The sequence below is a fragment of the Colletes gigas genome, unplaced genomic scaffold, assembly GCF_013123115.1.
Source record: "Colletes gigas isolate AHSC1104 unplaced genomic scaffold, ASM1312311v1 Colletes_gigas_Sc00009, whole genome shotgun sequence".
Classification (NCBI taxonomy): Eukaryota; Metazoa; Arthropoda; class Insecta; order Hymenoptera; family Colletidae; genus Colletes; species Colletes gigas.
In genome coordinates, this window is record NW_025106638.1 from 9,777,731 (window position 1) to 9,800,932 (window position 23,202).

General features: G+C 34.2%; 1 protein-coding gene across 2 annotated transcripts in view; it reads right to left on the bottom strand.

Annotated features, from left to right (window-relative positions):
- LOC122397410 (reversion-inducing cysteine-rich protein with Kazal motifs) overlaps nt 1-23,202 on the bottom strand; it is an 89,082-nt gene that overhangs the window by 41,374 nt on the left and 24,506 nt on the right. The window lies entirely within an intron of this gene.

The following is a 23,202-nucleotide window of genomic DNA, read 5'->3' on the forward strand; positions in this document are numbered from 1 at the left end:
TTTGTCACGCAACTGTTTAAATACTTTCGCGCGCAACTGTACATGTTCAAAATATGTTGAAATTTTTCACACCCAGGATTTGGAATCGAAAAATCGGAAAAAATTCAGGTACATAACCAATGACAATATGCATTTACAGTAATTATAGAAATCTAGTGTCTCGAAAGCTTCAATACGAAATCGGTATTGAAGAGATTTTGATTCGCGTAAAAAGATTGTGTGCTTGTTGTATTTCAAATTCGTTCATTAAGTTATATTATTTGTACATTTGTTCCAAATAGAATTCTTTTTTTTAAATCCTACATTTGTATTATTATTTTTGTTGTGCTGTGTGCTGTGTTTGTGCTGTGTTGCGCTGTGTTGTGCTGTGTTTGTGCTGTGTTGTGCTGTGTTTGTGCTGTGTTGTGCTGTGTTTGTGCTGTGTTGTGCTGTGTTGTGCTGTGTTGTGCTGTGTTATGCTTTTGGCTTTTGGCTTTGTAATTTTATCCACGCTTTCTCAGGTCCAGCGTGGGAATTTCATCTATTATCAATTTGTCACGCAACTGTACATGTTCAAAATATGTTGAAATTTTTCACACCCAGGATTTGGAATCGAAAAATCGGAAAAAATTCAGGTACATAACCAATGACAATATGCATTTACAGTAATTATAGAAATCTAGTGTCTCGAAAGCTTCAATACGAAATCGGTATTGAAGAGATTTTGATTCGCGTAAAAAGATTGTGTGCTTGTTGTATTTCAAATTCGTTCATTAAGTTATATTATTTGTACATTTGTTCCAAATAGAATTCTTTTTTTTAAATCCTACATTTGTATTATTATTTTTGTTGTGCTGTGTGCTGTGTTTGTGCTGTGTTGCGCTGTGTTGTGCTGTGTTTGTGCTGTGTTGTGCTGTGTTTGTGCTGTGTTGTGCTGTGTTTGTGCTGTGTTGTGCTGTGTTGTGCTGTGTTTGTGCTGTGTTGTGCTGTGTTGTGCTGTGTTATGCTTTTGGCTTTTGGCTTTGTAATTTTATCCACGCTTTCTCAGGTCCAGCGTGGGAATTTCATCTATTATCAATTTGTCACGCAACTGTTTAAATACTTTCGCGCGCAACTGTACATGTTCAAAATATGTTGAAATTTTTCACACCCAGGATTTGGAATCGAAAAATCGGAAAAAATTCAGGTACATAACCAATGACAATATGCATTTACAGTAATTATAGAAATCTAGTGTCTCGAAAGCTTCAATACGAAATCGGTATTGAAGAGATTTTGATTCGCGTAAAAAGATTGTGTGCTTGTTGTATTTCAAATTCGTTCATTAAGTTATATTATTTGTACATTTGTTCCAAATAGAATTCTTTTTTTTAAATCCTACATTTGTATTATTATTTTTGTTGTGCTGTGTGCTGTGTTTGTGCTGTGTTTGTGCTGTGTTGCGCTGTGTTGTGCTGTGTTTGTGCTGTGTTGTGCTGTGTTTGTGCTGTGTTGTGCTGTGTTTGTGCTGTGTTGTGCTGTGTTTGTGCTGTGTTTGTGCTGTGTTGTGCTGTGTTGTGCTGTGTTGTGCTGTGTTATGCTTTTGGCTTTTGGCTTTGTAATTTTATCCACGCTTTCTCAGGTCCAGCGTGGGAATTTCATCTATTATCAATTTGTCACGCAACTGTACATGTTCAAAATATGTTGAAATTTTTCACACCCAGGATTTGGAATCGAAAAATCGGAAAAAATTCAGGTACATAACCAATGACAATATGCATTTACAGTAATTATAGAAATCTAGTGTCTCGAAAGCTTCAATACGAAATCGGTATTGAAGAGATTTTGATTCGCGTAAAAAGATTGTGTGCTTGTTGTATTTCAAATTCGTTCATTAAGTTATATTATTTGTACATTTGTTCCAAATAGAATTCTTTTTCGTTAAATCCTACATATATGCACAGAAATTTAATAACATATCCATAACTTTATTATTTTATGAAACGAAAACATTTGCTTATCAAATGAACGGTTAATCAAATCTTTAATTTGGCACCAGATTCGTAACCAACCATCTTGAAAACCCTGATATACTAATTTTCATACAAATAAAATCACACTTTTCTATTTTTCTATATTTGGTTATGTGTTTTATATTTTATTTTTATATTTTGATACGTTTAAACACACCATTTTGCAAATCGCTATTTTATACCGGTTTGATCGCTTCTGAGAAACAAAGGACACTCCAGTTCACTACTTTTTTTGTTTTTATAGTGGTAAATAACGAATTCACGCTCCGCCATTGTTGTTCGTGGCACTTTAAGTCTTTTTCATTGATTTTGTGGCAGAACAACGTATGTAACAGTCAGAATGCTGCTAAATCAGATAGATTCAATCGAAACACAATTGGGGATTCACCAGATTTCCAATGTTACCAACAGTGTACGATTTCTAGTGACAGTTAAGTTTCATACGTAACCTCAAATTTTATTCAATTTACTGAGCACTGCTAAAGGCTTTTCTGTATTGTTGTTATATATCAAATTGATGGAAGTTTGACACACACCCGTAGCGTGCGCCTGTGTGTATGCGCAGAGGAACATGCGCGAGAGAGAACGCGCGCACGAGCGTTGCGTCGCTTTGCCATCACGTTTTTGTCGCGTGTACCATGTATCAATTCTGTATCATTAATCATCATTAAACATTTACATATATATGTTCCAACAATCCAACACAAATGAAGAAATATTACACTATATACGATTTGCAATAATTCAGTACAATTTTCATCGTTTTATTGAAAAAATAAAATTGTTCCAATAATTACATTTTACTCTTCCATCGATGTACGCACAAACGCCTCGAACAATCCACGAATCAAATTGATCAATTACTGCTTTCTATTCGCTTGGAACCTGCTGGCCCAATTAACTTGGTTCACTCGTCGTTTTTCTTCGAAGCGAGGATCCTCGGTGGTTCGATACGTCGTTACGTCACACTTATCGCGCACCACCAACCGGCTTTCGTCACACCACGCTGGATAACATCGGTCCAAGAATGTTTCCGTTGTACGCCGTGCGCGCGCAAAAAAAAGCACGCGTATCGCGTAGGTTGATGAGAACGTAATTACACAGCGCTCGGCACGAAAAACGGTGGAAGGAAGCCGGCAAGGATACTGTATTACACCTAATTAATACAGTCATCAAACTTACGAGCGGTGTGCCTGCGTCGGAAGCCGGTGTATTTCACGGCGCATGCGAGTGACAAGGAAGGAACGCGCGATAGAGGCGATTGGGAGAAGGACAGACGATTGTAGAAAGGGGGCGACACCGTCGACATGTTTTTACCCGGTGTTGAAGCTGTCACGCCGTTTTATGTGTTTATTTATTGCTCGACTCTCTCCACACGTCGCGAACATGTGTCGGGGACCAGATTCTACGCGCATTTTCACGCACGAGACACTGTCGATTAAAAGTTACGTTCTCCTTTAACCCCCCTCGACCGTTACCCCCCTTTTCTCACGATTTACGGGCGACTAGTAATGGATTTCATTGAAATTTAATTTGGAAGCAAAGCTCGTGGATACCTACAAAAAAGTATTAGACAACTTTTCTGTGGGAAGTCGAACAAAATTACTAAAAATCAAAAACGACAGACAAAATTGAAAAGTTTCAAATCGTTCTGGAAAAATTATTTTCGGTCGCGGGGGTCAATTACAATTATTCTTGGTGAATAAACATACCCCTGAAATCATGCGCATTTTTGAGAAAAAAATTCAAGACTGAACTTTTTCGACAAAATTGAAAAGTTTCAAATCGTTCGGGAAAAATTATTTTTGACTAGGGAGGTCAATTACAATCATTTTTGGTGAATAGAGATACCCCCGAAATTCTGCGCATTTTCTAGAAAAAAATTCAAGAATGGAAATTTTTCGACAAAATTGAAAAATTTCAAATCGTTCTGGAAAAATTATACTTAGTTGCAGAGGTCAATTACAAGTATTTTTGGTCGTTATACATATCCCGGAATTCCAACGCATTTTCGAGAAAAAAATTCCTTAGAGAAAATCTAATGTGAGGCCAGAAATGGTACCTTGAAATTTCGTGCGTATCTTTAAAACGTCGTAACTTCTGAACGGATTGGAGGATTTTAATGTTTCAAACGGCAAACAACGCGTATTTTGGTGAAGAATACGTACAAATCGCAAAAATATTCGAAAAGTTGATTCTTGATACCGCAAAATGAGAAAAACCCCATAAAAATGGTCCAATTTTCAAACGATCATAATTCCTAGAATAGTGAATATATTTTGATGAAATTTTTCCCCGAAGTAGAGCTTATGGATACCTACAAAAAAGTATTAGAGAACTTTTCTGTAGAGCGTCAAACAAAATTAATAAAAATCAAAAACTAGGAACATCGACAGGGGTAGGTGCCCAAATATTTCGACGATATTAAAAAATTTCAAATCATTCTGAAAAAATTATTGTCACTTGCAGGGGCCAATTACAATCATTTTTGGTGAACAGACATAACCCTGAAATATTACGCAATTTCGAGGAAAAAAATTCTGAACCGAAAATATAATTTCAGGCCAGAAATGGTTCCTCGAAATTTCATTGATATCTTTAAAATATCATAACTTTTGAACGGATTGGAGAATATTAATGCTTCAAACTGCAAACTACGCGTATTTTGGTCAAGAATATTTAAAAATTCTAAGAATATTCGAAAAGTTGCTCCTGAGCCTCGTAAAATTCGAAAACCCCCATAACAATGGGTACAATTTTCAAACAGCCATAACTCCTACAATAGTGAATATATTTTAATGAAACTTTTTCCCGAAGTAGAGCTTACGGATACCTACAAAAAAGTATTAGAGAACTTTTCTGTAGAGCGTCAAACAAAATTAATAAAAATCAAAAACTAGGAACATCGACAGGGGTAGGTGCCCAAATATTTCGACGATATTAAAAAATTTCAAATCATTCTGAAAAAATTATTGTCACTTGCAGGGGCCAATTACAATCATTTTTGGTGAACAGACATAACCCTGAAATATTACGCAATTTCGAGGAAAAAAATTCTGAACCGAAAATATAATTTCAGGCCAGAAATGGTTCCTCGAAATTTCATTGATATCTTTAAAATATCATAACTTTTGAACGGATTGGAGAATATTAATGCTTCAAACTGCAAACTACGCGTATTTTGGTCAAGAATATTTAAAAATTCTAAGAATATTCGAAAAGTTGCTCCTGAGCCTCGTAAAATTCGAAAACCCCCATAACAATGGGTACAATTTTCAAACAGCCATAACTCCTACAATAGTGAATATATTTTAATGAAACTTTTTCCCGAAGTAGAGCTTACGGATACCTACAAAAAAGTATTAGAGAACTTTTCTGTAGAGCGTCAAACAAAATTAATAAAAATCAAAAACTAGGAACATCGACAGGGGTAGGTGCCCAAATTTTTCGACGATATTAAAAAATTTCAAATCATTCTGAAAAAATTATTGTCACTTGCAGGGGTCAATTACAATCATTTTTGGTGAACAGACATAACCCTGAAATATTACGCAATTTCGAGGAAAAAAATTCTGAACCGAAAATATAATTTCAGGCCAGAAATGGTTCCTCGAAATTTCATTGATATCTTTAAAATATCATAACTTTTGAACGGATTGGAGAATATTAATGCTTCAAACGGCAAACTACGCGTATTTTGGTCAAGAATATTTAGAAATTCTAAGAATATTCGAAAAGTTGCTCCTGAGCCTCGTAAAATTCGAAAAACCCCATAACAATGGGTACAATTTTCAAACAGCCATAACTTCTACAATAGTTAATATATTTCAATGAAACTTTTTTCCGAAGTAGAGCTCATGGATATCTACAAAAAACTATTAGACAATTTTTCTGTAGAGCGTCAAACAAAATTACTAAAAATCAAAAACAAATTTCTAAGGAAAATCGACAAGGGGCCAAATTTTTCGGGAAAAAAAAAATTGCGAATCGTTCTAAAAAAATTATTTTTAGGTTCTGGTGTCAAATACAATCATTTTTGGTGAATAGAGATACCCTCGAAATCCTACCCATTTTCGAGATAAAAATTCAGTAAGGTTGGAACTTTTAATGTTAATAACTTTTTAACGAAGCCTCCATCAACAAATTAGTATTCTTGATTTTCGACTTATTTTGGCCCCTAGAATCTCCCATCAAAATTTTTCCCAGGGTTGTCCGAACACCTAGAACCTACTGATTTAAAGAAAAAAGTTTCCAAAGGAAATAAACAAAATGGCCGTCTAGACTCATTATGATTATCATCGCCATACTAAACGATACGACAAAATTATTACGATATATGGAGGAAGAAGTCCGGATCGTTAAACTGAAACTCTGCTCGTAAATGACTTGGAAAATAATATTTCAGGGTTCTGCTAATTGTCGATTGGTGTAATTATACCGTCGTCATTGAATCGAGCGTATTGCCGTTGACTTTCGATCATAAATGCCTATGCTTGCGTAGTTAAAAATTAATAAAGACGATTTATTGTGTCTCGGTTCATAGTAAATACAAATATGGCGTAATTTATGCTAGTACAAATATCATGATGTAATTAAAGAGTCAGGGATTACTTTGAATAAATAAAAAGTTGAAAAAAGTCCAAAAAAGGTTTATTATTGTGCATTTAAAAATTGTTATTTGTTATATCCCGTTATATGTACCATTTCATTCCTAATTTTCTAATTCCTTATTTTGTATTCCTAATTTAATAAGTATTTCTTGCGAAATTAGGTTATGTAACATATATTTTAGATACATTTCACTTTTTATTTTTTGCTTTTCTCCTTATTACTGTACGCACTTATATATATATATATATATTTTTAAAGAAATTGTTTCTATTCATGTATTAGAAAATCCCCATATGGTAAACAATGTACCCTATATGTATTGGAAATTCTATAATTTCACAATTCTACAATTCATATAATTTTGACTGATCAAACAATTTTCACGAGTTTGGTATGTTATTACAAATGGTCATTTTTATTATACATTTATTTTGTGTTTTTAAACCTTCCATTTCTCGCAAATCAATTATAATTAACAATTACAGATATTAACAATTATATCTGATAATATAAACACTGTAAAAATCGACGAATACGCGGAGAAGTATCGAGCGGACACCCATCCTGCGCTGCACGCGACCCAATGATGCTGCACGTCGATGATCGAACAAGAACCGTCGTTTCCAACGTAGCAACACACCACTGTCTCGATATTTTATTATAATATTCTATAAAATGGTAAATATTGCATACAAATAATTTAGTGAAATCTTTTACTAACAGAGTCTCCAATTTAGAATTATTGGAATCTAAAAATGGTTATAACTTCGTCCAAATAATTCGTACAATTGATCACTCGAGCAACAAATTATAACACTGACCAGTTAATCTAACATTAAGGAAAAGAATAGTTTAGTTTATCATTAGAGCCCTCTATGGCTGTGACGGTTAGACGCTTGTCTTCGATTCTCGAGGTCTCGAGTTCGATCCCTCAAATCTGAAAAAAATTGTTTGTTCATTTTCTTTGGATTTATTGAACCGTAGATGGTTTTCTTGATATAAATTATATAATAAGCGTGTGTGTGTGTAATTATTATATATAATTTAGAAATTAAATATTGAAAGAGGTTTGTATATATAGAAAATCAATCTAGTTTATGATTATAAATTGGTATAAATTGGGAAGGTCAAGAAGGTTATATATTTACATGAATTTTTTTTTCATTGTTTTCGTGTCTATATTTTGCTGTTTCGTGTTTATATCCTTTCTCAATTGTATCATTGCGATTCATAATCAAAACGATTAATTGTATCCATGCGATGGGGACGTAAAATAACGATAAATAAATGAATAAAACTTGTCAGCTGTTAATAGGTTTGACCTAACCTCAATCTTCGTATACCTTGAGGAACCATTGTGCTTTCGAGTGACATTACGTTCGGAGTCGGAGAGATTGGACGTTTTAACGAGCTTCTGAGAATTCCAAAGCGAACCCAATTGGAAGAGAATGGGGTTAAAAGGTAGCAAGACGAAAGGACGACACACAGTTGGAATATTTGCATTCGAAAAGTAGAAAAAAAATCATTCATTTCAACGTTCCCCCAAAATGAACAATTTTCATTATTTTCTATGATCTTTTTTACTATTTCTTTACTAAGGTTAGGATTACACAGCTTTGAAATAATTATCTCCAAATCATCAGGAATTTATAATTGTTTTTTTTACATTCAAAGTGATGAGCGAGTTTCTTAACATAACCTCAAATAACTCTTAAGGTATTCGTTGTACGAAAAAATGTTTCAAACAAAAGTTGCATGGTATTAAGGGGTACATACACTGCTCTAATCTGTTTTTTATTATCTTGCTTTTTTATCGAGATATTAGGCTAACCTTCGGTTTTTTAAACGAAATGACTAATATTTTTTTTCGAATTCGGATAGATCGTCAAATTTTGCGTAAAAAAGTATTATACAATGTGGGACTTTAAATGAGTAATTACTGAGATTTAGAAGCTTCCTTATTTTTTGGGGTGTCTCCTAACATAACCTCAAATAACTCTTAAGGCATTCGTTGTACGAAAAAATGTTTCAAACAAAAGTTGCATGGTATTTAGGGGTACATACACTGCTCTAATCTGTTTTTTATTATCTTGCTTTTTTATCGAGATATTAGGCTCACCTTCGGTTTTTTAAACGAAATGTCTAATATTTTTTTTCGAATTCGGATAGATCGTCAAATTTTGCGTAAAAAAGTATTATACAATGTGGGACTTTAAATGAGTAATTACTGAGATTTAGAAGCTTCCTTATTTTTTGGGGTGAGTCTCCTAACATAACCTCAAATAACTCTTAAGGCATTCGTTGTACGAAAAAATGTTTCAAACAAAAGTTGCATGGTATCTAGGGGTACATACACTGCTCTAATCTGTTTTTTATTATCTTGCTTTTTTATCGAGATATTAGGCTCACCTTCGGTTTTTTAAACGAAATGACTAATATTTTTTTTCGAATTCGGATAGATCGTCAAATTTTGCGTAAAAAAGTATTATACAATGTGGGACTTTAAATGAGTAATTACTGAGATTTAGAAGCTTCCTTATTTTTTGGGGTGAGTCTCCTAACATAACCTCAAATAACTCTTAAGGTATTCGTTGTAAGAAAAAATGTTTCAAACAAAAGTTGCATGGTATTTAGGGGTACATACACTGCTCTAATCTGTTTTTTATTATCTTGCTTTTTTATCGAGATATTAGGCTCACCTTCGGTTTTTTAAACGAAATGACTAATATTTTTTTTCGAATTCGGATAGATCGTCAAATTTTGCGTAAAAAAGTATTATACAATGTGGGACTTTAAATGAGTAATTACTGAGATTTAGTAGCTTCCTTAATTTTTGGGGTGAGTCTCCTAACATAACATCAAATAACTCTTAAGGTATTCGTTGTACGAAAAAATGTTTCAAACAAAAGTTGCATGGTATTTAGGGGTACATACACTGCTCTAATCTGTTTTTTATTAACTTGCTTTTTTATCGAGATATTAGGCTCACCTTCGGTTTTTTAAACGAAATGACTAATATTTTTTTTCGAATTCGGATAGATCGTCAAATTTTGCGTAAAAAAGTATTATACAATGTGGGACTTTAAATGAGTAATTACTGAGATTTAGTAGCTTCCTTAATTTTTGGGGTGAGTCTCCTAACATAACATCAAATAACTCTTAAGGTATTCGTTGTACGAAAAAATGTTTCAAACAAAAGTTGCATGGTATCTAGGGGTACATACACTGCTCTAATCTGTTTTTTATTATCTTGCTTTTTTATCGAGATATTAGGCTCACCTTCGGTTTTTTAAACGAAATGACTAATATTTTTTTTCGAATTCGGATAGATCGTCAAATTTTGCGTAAAAAAGTATTATACAATGTGGGACTTTAAATGAGTAATTACTGAGATTTAGTAACTTCCTTATTTTTGGCGCTCATTGTGATGCAAATTATGATTTTTTATTAAACCAAAATTAAGCTGAGAATTTACAAAAAGCTGTGAAACAGAAATAGAAGAAAGACGAGATTCTCCCAAAATTTTCAGTTTTATTGGTATATTTCGTCAATATAAATTTTCTTTTCTTTGTTTAATTTTTTATGTGAAAACAAAAATGAAGGAAAAACAGATGAAATTCCGTTTCATCTCTGAAACAAATGAATTACTTTGATTGTTATAAATAATATTGTAAGTTTTCAATTTTGTTTAATTTTTTATGTGAAAACAAAAATGAAGGAAAAACAGATGAAATTCCGTTTCATTTCTGAAACAAATGACAGTTACTTCGATTGTTATAAATAATACTAGTTTTTAATTTTGTTTAATTTTTTAGTTAAAAAATGTGTTTTTAAAATGGTATTTTTTATTATTTTACATCATATATTGACTATATAAGATACCAAGAATTAATTATAACCTCAAAATAAAAGACTATATAGGGTTTTTGTCGTTACACGTTTTTCCCGTTTTTTTTTTAGGTTAGAATACTGTGCAACGTCGTCGATTAATAATCTGGGGGCTTTTTTTCTCCGACGAGCGACCAGTGAAATGCTCGCGATTAATTAACAAGATCAATCTCTATCGATGTGTGCTCAAAGTGTTGCCATAAATCGCTTACGCAATCCGCGTTCCGATTTCCAGCTGAAAGACAGGCGAAATTGCATACGCGTGACGGGGAAAGGATTTACGCGCGTGGAACGGGCGTTAAAATTACTATGATCCGCTTAGTTTCGCGTATTAACGCGGTCATACGGCAGAATACACAGGACAATGTCCTTTTACCTTCAATCTCGTCCTTGACAAATTATTTCGTGGCCCACGATGACGATTCATTAACCTCGAAATCATTGCAATCGAATATCATCGTAAACATCACGAAAAACACCTAATTTCAACCTCTATTTCGACTGGAAGTTTTCAATTTTATTCTTCCATTTTCTAAGAAATAAAATTTCATATCAACTTAATGGAAATTGTTAGGGAATAATCTTCCTGTAAGTTGGCAATGATGCGGAAGTGAAAAAGTGTAAAAGAGAGTACTGGAAGAATTCAAAAGAAAGGAGAATGTCACTTGAAATTGTTTTTTTGTATCAATCAAGTTCATTGAATTTAAATAAAGTATTATTTGTGTTAAAAGATAATTCCGGGATCTGTAATTATTTGAACCACGTGCTAACGCAACAGAAATAATTTATTTTATTTAAATTTGTTGGGAATGTTGGCAAACATGCATGCGTTGGAGGGATTTTATTTTTCCTTCGTTGGCAGGCATGCGCAGTTGAGAGTATCGTGTACGAAAATGATCCATGTTATATAGAAATAAACATAACCTTAAAAACGTATGTGTCGTTGGTTGTTTTAAACTCTGTAACCTCTGGTACAAAGTTACTAAAGAATTTTATGCATTTTTTAACGGAGTATTTTTGTTTTAGTTTTGATTTTTAGTCGAAGACTCATATGTATGTATTTTTTGGTTTAATTAATAACAACCGTAAAAAAAGTGGTGTAGAATCGTGTTGATGTTTGGTTTATGACTCAAAAACGATTCATCAACCTCGAAATTATTGCAATCGAATAGCACATCGTACACATCACGAAAAACCCCCATTTTTGTGTAATAAATTGACCATTTCCGACTGGTTGGTTTCAATTTTATTCTACCATTTTCTGAGAAATAAAATTTCATATCAACTTAATGGAAATAATTTATTCTATTTAAATTACTAAAGAATTTTATTATATATATATTGAATTTTTTCCCTGAAAACTGGATAGGATTTCGAGGTTATGTCTATTCACCAAAAATGATCGCAATTGACCCCCGCAATCGATAACAATTTTTTCAGAATGATTTGAAATTTTTTTTTATCGCTGAAAAATTTAGGTACCTTTGTCAATTTTCCTTAGAAATTCGTTTTTGATTTTTAGTAATTTTGTTCGACGCTCTACAGAAAAGTTCTCTAATACTTTTTTGTAGGTATCCGTAAGCTCTACTTCGGGGAAAAATTTCATTAAAATATATTCACTATTGTAGAAGTTATGGCTGTTTGAAAATTGTACCCATTGTTATGGGGTTTTTCGAATTTTACGAGGCTCAGGAGCAACTTTTCGAATATTCTTAGAATTTTTAAATATTCTTGACCAAAGTACGCGTAGTTTGCCGTTTGAAACATTAATATTCTCCAATCCGTTCAAAAGTTATGATATTTTAAAGATATCAATGAAATTTCGAGGAACCATTTCTGGCCTGAAATTATATTTTCGGTTCAGAATTTTTTTCCTCGAAATTGCGTAATGTTTCAGGGTTATGTCTGTTCACCAAAAATGATTGTAATTGACCCCTGCAAGTGACAATAATTTTTTCAGAATGATTTGAAATTTTTTAATATCGTCGAAAAAATTTGGGCACCTACCCCTGTCGATGTTCCTAGTTTTTGATTTTTATTAATTTTGTTCGACGCTCTACAGAAAAGTTCTCTAATACTTTTTTGTAGGTATCCGTAAGCTCTACTTCGGGGAAAAATTTCATTAAAATATATTCACTATTGTAGAAGTTATGGCTGTTTGAAAATTGTACCCATTGTTATGGGGTTTTTCGAATTTTACGAGGCTCAGGAGCAACTTTTCGAATATTCTTAGAATTTTTAAATATTCTTGAACAAAATACGCGTAGTTTGCCGTTTGAAACATTAATATTCTCCAATCCGTTCAAAAGTTATGATATTTTAAAGATATCAATGAAATTTCGAGGAACCATTTCTGGCCTGAAATTATATTTTCGGTTCAGAATTTTTTTCCTCGAAATTGCGTAATACTTCAGGGTTATGTCTGTTCACCAAAAATGATTGTAATTGACCCCTGCAAGTGGCAATAATTTTTTCAGAATGATTTGAAATTTTTTAATATCGTCGAAAAATTTGGGCACCTACCCCTGTCGATGTTCCTAGTTTCTGATTTTTATTAATTTTGTTTGACGCTCTACAGAAAAGTTCTCTAATACTTTTTTGTAGGTATCCATAAGCTCTACTTCGGGGAAAAATTTCATTAAAATATATTCACTATTGTAGGAGTTATGGCTGTTTGAAAATTGTACCCATTGTTATGGGGTTTTTCGAATTTTACGAGGCTCAGGAGCAACTTTTCGAATATTCTTAGAATTTTTAAATATTCTTGACCAAAATACGCGTAGTTTGCCGTTTGAAACATTAATATTCTCCAATCCGTTCAAAAGTTATGATATTTTAAAGATATCAATGAAATTTCGAGGAACCATTTCTGGCCTGAAATTATATTTTCGGTTCAGAATTTTTTTCCTCGAAATTGCGTAATGTTTCAGGGTTATGTCTGTTCACCAAAACTGATTGTAATTGACCCCTGCAAATGACAATAATTTTTTCAGAATGATTTGAAATTTTTTAATATCGTCGAAAAAATTTGGGCACCTACCCCTGTCGATGTTCCTAGTTTTTGATTTTTATTAATTTTGTTCGACGCTCTACAGAAAAGTTCTCTAATACTTTTTTGTAGGTATCCATAAGCTCTACTTCGGGGAAAAATTTCATTAAAATATATTCACTATTGTAGGAGTTATGGCTGTTTGAAAATTGTACCCATTGTTATGGGGTTTTTCGAATTTTACGAGGCTCAGGAGCAACTTTTCGAATATTCTTAGAATTTTTAAATATTCTTGACCAAAATACGCGTAGTTTGCCGTTTGAAACATTAATATTCTCCAATTCGTTCAAAAGTTATGATATTTTAAAGATATCAATGAAATTTCGAGGAACCATTTCTGGCCTGAAATTATATTTTCGGTTCAGAATTTTTTTCCTCGAAATTGCGTAATGTTTCAGGGTTATGTCTGTTCACCAAAAATGATTGTAATTGACCCCTGCAAGTGACAATAATTTTTTCAGAATGATTTGAAATTTTTTAATATCGTCGAAAAATTTGGGCACCTACCCCTGTCGATGTTCCTAGTTTTTGATTTTTATTAATTTTGTTTGACGCTCTACAGAAAAGTTCTCTAATACTTTTTTGTAGGTATCCGTAAGCTCTACTTCGGGAAAAAGTTTCATTAAAATATATTCACTATTGTAGGAGTTATGGCTGTTTGAAAATTGTACCCATTGTTATGGGGTTTTTCGAATTTTACGAGGCTCAGGAGCAACTTTTCGAATATTCTTAGAATTTTTAAATATTCTTGACCAAAATACGCGTAGTTTGCCGTTTGAAACATTAATATTCTCCAATCCGTTCAAAAGTTATGATATTTTAAAGATATCAATGAAATTTCGAGGAACCATTTCTGGCCTGAAATTATATTTTCGGTTCAGAATTTTTTTCCTCGAAATTGCGTAATATTTCAGGGTTATGTCTGTTCACCAAAAATGATTGTAATTGACCCCTGCAAGTGACAATAATTTTTTCAGAATGATTTGAAATTTTTTAATATCGTCGAAAAAATTTGGGCACCTACCCCTGTCGATGTTCCTAGTTTTTGATTTTTATTAATTTTGTTTGACGCTCTACAGAAAAGTTCTCTAATACTTTTTTGTAGGTATCCGTAAGCTCTACTTCGGGAAAAAGTTTCATTAAAATATATTCACTATTGTAGGAGTTATGGCTGTTTGAAAATTGTACCATTTTTACAGGGTTTTTCTCATTTTACGGTATCAAGGAACAACTTTTTCAATATTGTCAGAATTTCTACATATTCTTCGCTAAAATACGCGTTGTTTGCACTTTGAAAAATTAAAATCCCGCAATCCGTTCGGTAGTTATGACATTTTAAAGATACGCATGAAATTTCAGGAAAGCCTCACATTAGATTTTCGGTAATGATTTTTTTTCTCGAAAGTGCGTAGAATTTCGGGGGTATGTCTATTCATCAAAAATGCTTGTAATTGACCCCTGTAACTAAATATATTTTTTTTAGTGCGATTTTAAATATTTAAATTTCATGTAAAAATTTCCAATACCTACTCGAATTTTTTTCTCGAAAATGCGTAGGATTTCCGGGGTATGTGTAATGATAAAAAATGATTGTAATTGACCCCTGTAACTAAATATAATTTTTTTAGTGTGATTTTAAATATTTTAATTTCATCTAAAAAGTTCAGTATTTTCTTGAATTTTTTTCTCGAAAATGCGTAGGATTTCGGGGGTATGTGTAATGACAAGAAATGATTGTAATTTACCTCTGCAACGAAAATAATTTTTCTAGAACGATCTGAAATTTTTTAATTTTGTTGAAAAATTTGTCCATCTACTTGAATTTTTTCCTCGAAAATGCGTAGGATTTCGGGGATATGTGTAATGACCAAAAATGATTGTAATCGACCCCTGTAACTAAATATATTTTTTTAAGTGTGATTTTAAGTACTTTAATTTCATCTAAAAAGTTCAGTATTTTCTTGAATTTTTTTCTCGAAAGTTGGTAGGATTTCGGGGTTATGTCTAATGACCAAATATGCTTGTAATTGCCCTCTGTAACTAAATATAATTTTTTTAGTGCGATTTAACCGCCAATATAACGTATCGAATTGACTTATTTTGACTTTTGGGGCCCCTTTTTCAGAAATCCCCTCGATCGTACATTTGCAGAGTGCAAATTGACTCTGGAGGTAAAAATGAGTTCACCACGACTGCTATAAACGATGCTTTACAACGGCTACCAACCGTCCACGGAGCTTTTCCGTGATTTATCGCGGCGGGTTTAACAGCGACAACTTTCACGATCGCGCGCCTAAGTGTGTATCGTTGACAGAGATAAGCGGCGTGAACCGAGATACATCGAAACACGAACGCCGTTCGAACCGAATCGACGCCTTTCGATCGCCGATAGAGCCGAGATACGCTGCTTGTCTAGCGCATTAGCATTGTATGGCATAAATATCGGAGCTGGTTCCGCGGCAGCGAGAACAACGTTTAACATTCATTCTTGAGTCTTGCAACGATACACGCGCCAGATTGATCGACGACGGAACATCGAAGCTTCCGGACCCATTCAACTCGTCCATTTTTCTCGAATCCACTTGCAAAACTCAACTTCGAAATATGGCTTTTTCATGTGATTAGTGATATAGTTTTTCTTTAGGTAACAAAGGTATTTTATTTATTAATTGTTGGAATGTTAAAAATTTAGCGCCATTCAAAAGAATTCGTGAGCTCTTATGTTTTCGTTTTTGTACGGTAGGCGGCGCGGCAGTCGAATGCGTGTGACTTGGTTTTTGGTTGTGCCGCATGCACCCAATGCTATTTTGTAAGAATTAATAAATAAAATACCTTTGTTACTCGAGAAATCTATCATTAATTCTTACACAAGTGTAAGAAATAGTGGATACATGTGTGTGTGTGCGTCCGGAGAGAGCGGAAATGACCGAAGGTGGTCGAGAGGAGCCGAGCGGAAAAACGACGAGCGGAAAAAAACGAAGAAGGGAAAAAGGATTGAAAAGGAAAGCGTGCACTTCATTAATTTCAAAAGTTTTGCCGTAAGATTTTGCAGATATATTTTCCAAACTATAGTTTTCAAGAAAATACAAAAACCATCGTTTTTTCTTTAAAGGTTCACACTAGAATACCCTTTTAATAACATTGGACTTAGGTGTCAGAAAAACATTCAAATACTTTGATTCCAATCACATTCGGTAAACTTTAATTGTACGAGTATACAGGGTGTTCAAAAATAACACGAAAATCAAGAATACCAATTTGTTGAAGGAGGTTTAATTATAAAGTTATTAACATTTTAAGTTCCACCGGTACTGAATTTTTTTCTCGAAAATGCGCAGGATTTCCGGGGTATGTGTAATGACCATAAATGATTGCAATTGACTCCCTTAACAGAAAATAATTTTTTTCGAACGATTTGAAATTTTTGAATTTCGTCGAAAAATTTCACAAATTTTCGAATTTTTTTCTTGAAAATGCGTAGGAATTCGGGGACATGTGTATTCACCAAAAATGATTGTATTTAACCCCAAAACCTAGAAATACTTTTTCCAAAACGATTTGAAATTTTTTTTCGCGTCGAAAAATTTCACACATTTTCGAATTTTTTTCTAGAAAATGGCTAGGATTTCCGGGGTATGTGTAATGACCAAAAACGATTGCAATTGACTCTCGTAACTGAAAATAATTTTTTTCGAACGATTTGAAATTTTTGAAATTCGTCGAAAAATTTCACAACTTTCGGAATTTTTTTCTAGAAAATGGGTAGGAATTCGGGGGTATGTGTAATGACCAAAAATGATTGCAATTGACCCCCGCAAATGAAAATAATTTTTTTCGAACGATTTGAAATTTTTGAATTTCGTCGAAAAATTTCACTTTTCGAATTTTTTTCTAGAAAATGAGTAGGAATTCGGGGGTATGTGTAATGAACGAAAATGATTGCAATTCACTCCCCTAAATGAAAATAATTTTTTTCGAACGGTTTGAAATTTTTGAATTTCGTCGAAAAATTTCACAAGTTTTCGAATTTTTTTCTAGAAAATGGGTAGGAATTCGGGGGTATGTGTAATGACCAAAAATGATTGCAATTGACCCCCGCAAATGAAAATAATTTTTTCGAACGATTTGAAATTTTTGAATTTCGTCGAAAAATTTCACTTTTCGAATTTTTTTCTAGAAAATGAGTAGGAATTCGGGGGTATGTGTAATGAACGAAAATGATTGCAATTCACTCCCCTAAATGAAAATAATTTTTTTCGAACGGTTTGAAATTTTTGAATTTCGTCGAAAAATTTCACAAGTTTTCGAATTTTTTTCTAGAAAATGGGTAGGAATTCGGGGGTATGTGTAATGACCAAAAATGATTGCAATTGACCCCCGCAAATGAAAATAATTTTTTTCGAACGATTTGAAATTTTTGAATTTCGTCGAAAAATTTCACTTTTCGAATTTTTTTCTAGAAAATGAGTAGGAATTCGGGGGTATGTGTAATGAACGAAAATGATTGCAATTCACTCCCCTAAATGAAAATAATTTTTTTCGAACGGTTTGAAATTTTTGAATTTCGTCGAAAAATTTCACAAATTTTCGAATTTTTTTCTTGAAAATGCGTAGGAATTCGGGGACATGTGTATTCACCAAAAATGATTGTATTTAACCCCAAAACCTAGAAATAATTTTTCCAAAACGATTTGAAATTTTTTTTCGCGTCGAAAAATTTCACACATTTTCGAATTTTTTTCTAGAAAATGGCTAGGATTTCCGGGGTATGTGTAATGACCATAAATGATTGCAATTGACTCCCCTAACTGAAAATAATTTTTTTCGAACGAATTGAAATTTTTGAATTTCGTCGAAAAATTTCACAACTTTCGGAATTTTTTTCTAGAAAATGGGTAGGAATTCCGGGGTATGTGTAATGACCATAAATGATTGCAATTGACCCCCGCAAATGAAAATAATTTTTTTCGAACGATTTGAAATTTTTGAATTTCGTCGAAAAATTTCACTTTTCGAATTTTTTTCTAGAAAATGAGTAGGAATTCGGGGGTATGTGTAATGAACGAAAATGATTGCAATTCACTCCCCTAAATGAAAATAATTTTTTTCGAACGGTTTGAAATTTTTGAATTTCGTCGAAAAATTTCACAAATTTTCGAATTTTTTTCTTGAAAATGCGTAGGAATTCGGGGACATGTGTATTCACCAAAAATGATTGTATTTAACCCCAAAACCTAGAAATAATTTTTTCAGAACGATTTGAAATTTTTGAATTTAATTGTCAACAACTTTTTAACGAAGCCTCAATTAAGAAATTGATATTCTTTATTTTCGTCTTATTTTGGCCTCTAGAATCCAGGAGTGGATATAAATGGATATCTCATCATACAGATATAATTGCATATCTCATCAAACATCATAACTTCCATAATGCCAAATAAAAATTGATCAACTATACCCCATTGTCCCTAACACCCGGTTAAAACGTTAAAGCAATTGTTTATCTCAATATTTAGATTTCTAACCTCAATTCCAGGTGCCTTTCTGCGAGAAACAGCTGTTCGATCGAGAATTTCATATGAAAATTGAATCTTTTTGTCGCGCGGACTCCGTGAGAACCAAAGTCCTCAATCGTACGAGCATACTTCGCGCGGAAGCATGATAGCCAAGCCTCGTCCCGCGTCTCGAGTGCGACGATAACGCTCGAGAAGGGAAAGCATTAAGATCGCCGCGCGAATCGAACGCCGGGAGGGGGGGCGGAAAAAAAGCGAACACAAAAGCGACGGGAATTAATGCGGAACGAGAGAGAGAGCGAGAGAGAGAGGGGACGAAGAGGGCAGAGCGCACATGTGGCCCAAGAAGTTGTCGTCGATATCTTCTCCCGTCGGATGACAAAGACCCGTGGCGACTGGCGTGGACGAATCCGTTCCACGAGCTTGTATTTTCGCGACAAAACGATCGGTTGGCATCGGGCATTTTAAAAATAATCGCTGCTCGGTCGACCGCCACGATAAGGGACCGGGGTCTCGAGACGATGTCGCCATTTTTTGTCAGAGATGTCTGTTAGGCTTGAAATATTTACGTTACTTGAAATATATGGCAAAATTGATTTTTTTCAAACTGAGTCGAGTGTTTTATTATGCTAGTGTATTATAAAGACAAAATTCATTATTTCAAACTAAGTCAAATATTTGATTATCCCACAAGCTCGAATATTATAAAGGCAAAACTCATTATTTCAAACTGTCGCGCAGCGAAATCATTTTTAAGAACGGGATATTTTATAACAACGAATATTTGCGTCCAACGCAGGTAGCTTGGAAAAGGGTCGCCGTAAGCAGACCATAGAAGCAAGGCAATTAAGCATTTTAGCGACTAAAACCGTCCCCATAAACATAGACTCCTCGACAGCTGCACCTCACGTGCAAACACCCCCAATAAACCATACCTGCCCCAACGACAAACATTTTCCCAAAATATTTAAACATTTAAGACACGCCTCAAGAACATTCCTGATACACCCTCCTACCAAGCACCACCAATAAGAAGCCATCCATCTCGCCCTTTCCACTAATGAATCCAACCAACCACAACTTCACCGAGTCGAAAAGCGCTAAAAGATACCACTGTTAGACAGATATCAAGCAACGCTCAGTCAGAATACAACTCAAGAGTCTCGTCATCTACTTGTTTCAAAATAAAGACTTAACGAACAACCATCGTCTTTGCTTCTGTAAAGCACCCTAAATACTCACACAATTTTAAGTAGGCGTGTGAGGTATGCGTACAAAAAGGCAAACGCGCAAATAGTTACGCGTACAAACACAAACTAAGTTAACTATTGGATTAAGTGTTGGGAAACACGCACTTTTGGCTCAGAACGGTAGGCGTAGCTCGCTGGAGAGAAAACGTATGGAATCGGTGACGAAACGAAATTACAGGAAAAGAATGATTCGCGACTGGTCACTGGCCTGACCACGTGGACGGAGATTCACGTGCTTCGAAATGTCCCTCTCGATACTAATTACTTTCTATCTATAGGTCACGCCTTATCTCATTTCTGGTTACAGATTGAAAGGAAGCTGTAAAAGAAACCGTCTTTAATTTCACAGAAAGCCACGACTGGTAACTGCAAGCCTAGAAAGAGTTACATAAATCTAACGCTGTAACGGTTAAAGGGTTAAAGGGTTAACGAGAACACTTGGAAAAAGGTCACTCAAAGGGGAAGTGTTTTCTTAGAAACTACATTTAAGTAACTATTTTTCTCGATAATATAAAACTTGAGAAACGTAACAACTATTGCAATCCAAACCTATGAGACAAAAACTCTATTCGAAATTTAACATCGATTGATGAGAAACAAATTATTTGCTTTTTCGTAAACACTTATATAGTTTAGCAATATTAACACTAGATTGCCCAAGGAAGTAATTTTGACTGCTTTTTAATTTCAATTAGAAAAACAATTATGTATATAATGACACAATTTCTTAGAATTTTGTGACTTTTTGCGCAACATATAAATGCGTTTATTAATAAATGTAGTTACCTCCCCCTCCTTCATTTCCGGTATATGTGTTATACCTATATTGGTCAAAAGCAGTCATTTTGACTGCTTGGGAAATTTTAAATAATCAAATCACTCTTATTATTGAATTGAGTAAATTTCTTATATGACCAGTTCGACTCTGTATTGAAATAACAGTTTTCATTTTTTTTCGATTACCAACACATGATAACATACAAGTACATGATAAATTGTCGATTTGGGCGTACCTAACCCAGATCTAATCCAGACCTAACCCAGACATAACCGAGACATAACCCAGACCTAACCCAGACCCTAGATCTGGGTTAGGTCTGGATTAGATCTGAGTTAGATCTGAGTTAGGTCTGGATTAGATCTGAATTAGGTCTGAGTTAGCTCTGGGTTAGGTCTGGATTAGATCTGAATTAGATCTGGGTTAGGTCTGGGTTAGGTCTGGATTAGATCTGGGTTAGGTCTGGATTAGATCTGAATTAGATCTGGGTTAGGTCTGGGTTAGTTCTGGGTTAGGTCTGGGTTAGGTCTGGGTTAGGTCTGGGTTAGGTCTGGATTAGATCTGAGTTAGGTCTGGGTTAGGTCTGGATTAGATCTGAGTTAGATCTGAGTTAGGTCTGGGTTAGGTCTGGATTAGATCTGAGTTAGCTCTGGGTTAGGTCTGGATTAGATCTGAATTAGATCTGGGTTAGGTCTGGGTTAGGTCTGGATTAGATCTGAGTTAGGTCTGGGTTAGGTCTGGATTAGATCTGAGTTAGATCTGAGTTAGGTCTGGGTTAGGTCTGGATTAGATCTGAGTTAGCTCTGGGTTAGGTCTGGATTAGATCTGAATTAGATCTGGGTTAGGTCTGGGTTAGGTCTGGATTAGATCTGGGTTAGGTCTGGTTTAGGTCTGGTTTAGGTCTGAGTTAGGTCTGGGTTAGGTCTGGATTAGTTAATAATCCAAATTATCTTAATAAAATTATCTTTTACAAAATACAACAACAGTGTAAATGAGACCTAACCCAGACCTAACCCAGACTTAACCCAGATCTAATCCAGACCTAACCCAGATCTAATCCAGATCTAACCCACACCTAACCCAGATCTAATCCAGATCTAATCCAGACCTAACCCAGACCTAACTCAGATCTAATCCAGACCTAACCCAGATCTAACTCAGATCTAATCCAGACCTAACCCAGATCTATCTCAGATCTAATCCAGACCTAACCCAGACTTAACCCAGATCTAATCCAGATCTAATCCAGACCTAACCCAGATCTAATCCAGATCTAATCCAGACCTAACTCAGATCTTATCCAGACCTAACTCAGATCTAACCCAGACCTAACCCAGACCTAACTCAGATCTAACTCAGATCTAATCCAGACCTAACCCAGACCTAACCCAGACCTAACCCAGACCTAACCCAGATCTAATCCAGATCTAATCCAGACCTAACCCAGACCTAACCCAGACCTAACTCAGATCTAATCCAGACCTAACCCAGATCTAATCCAGACCTAACCCAGACCTAACTCAGATCTAATCCAGACCTAACCCAGACCTAATCCAGACCTATTGATAAATTACAGTTTCTCAATAAGCTAAAGTAGTACTTGTTATTCGAATCTTTATGCAGTGATACTTGTTCTAACAAGTTGTTTATTTTATTTCTGCGCCCTAAATTCATAATATTATAACATAATATTAAAAATTAATTTTAAACAAATTTCTTTACACATTAGTTAATCTTTCACGATGCAGTCATTTTGACTGCTTTTGGGCAATATAGGTATATACTAAGTTTCAGTCTTTCTAGTGTTAAACTTCAAATAACCTGTTGAAGAATGCCTCTGTCATAACCCGAAACGTCGACCAATAAATCTTCGTTATTTCGCTCGATAATATAAAACTCGAGGAAAGCAACAACTATTTCAAACGAGACAAGAACTCTATTCGAGATTTAACATCGATAGATTTGATGAGAAACAAACTATTTGCTTTTTCGTAAACACTTATATAGTTTAGCAATATAACGTCGATAAATTTGATGAGAAACAAATTATTTGCTTTTTCGTAAACACTTATATAGTTTAGCAATATTAAACTTCAAATAACATGTTGAAGAATGCCTCTGT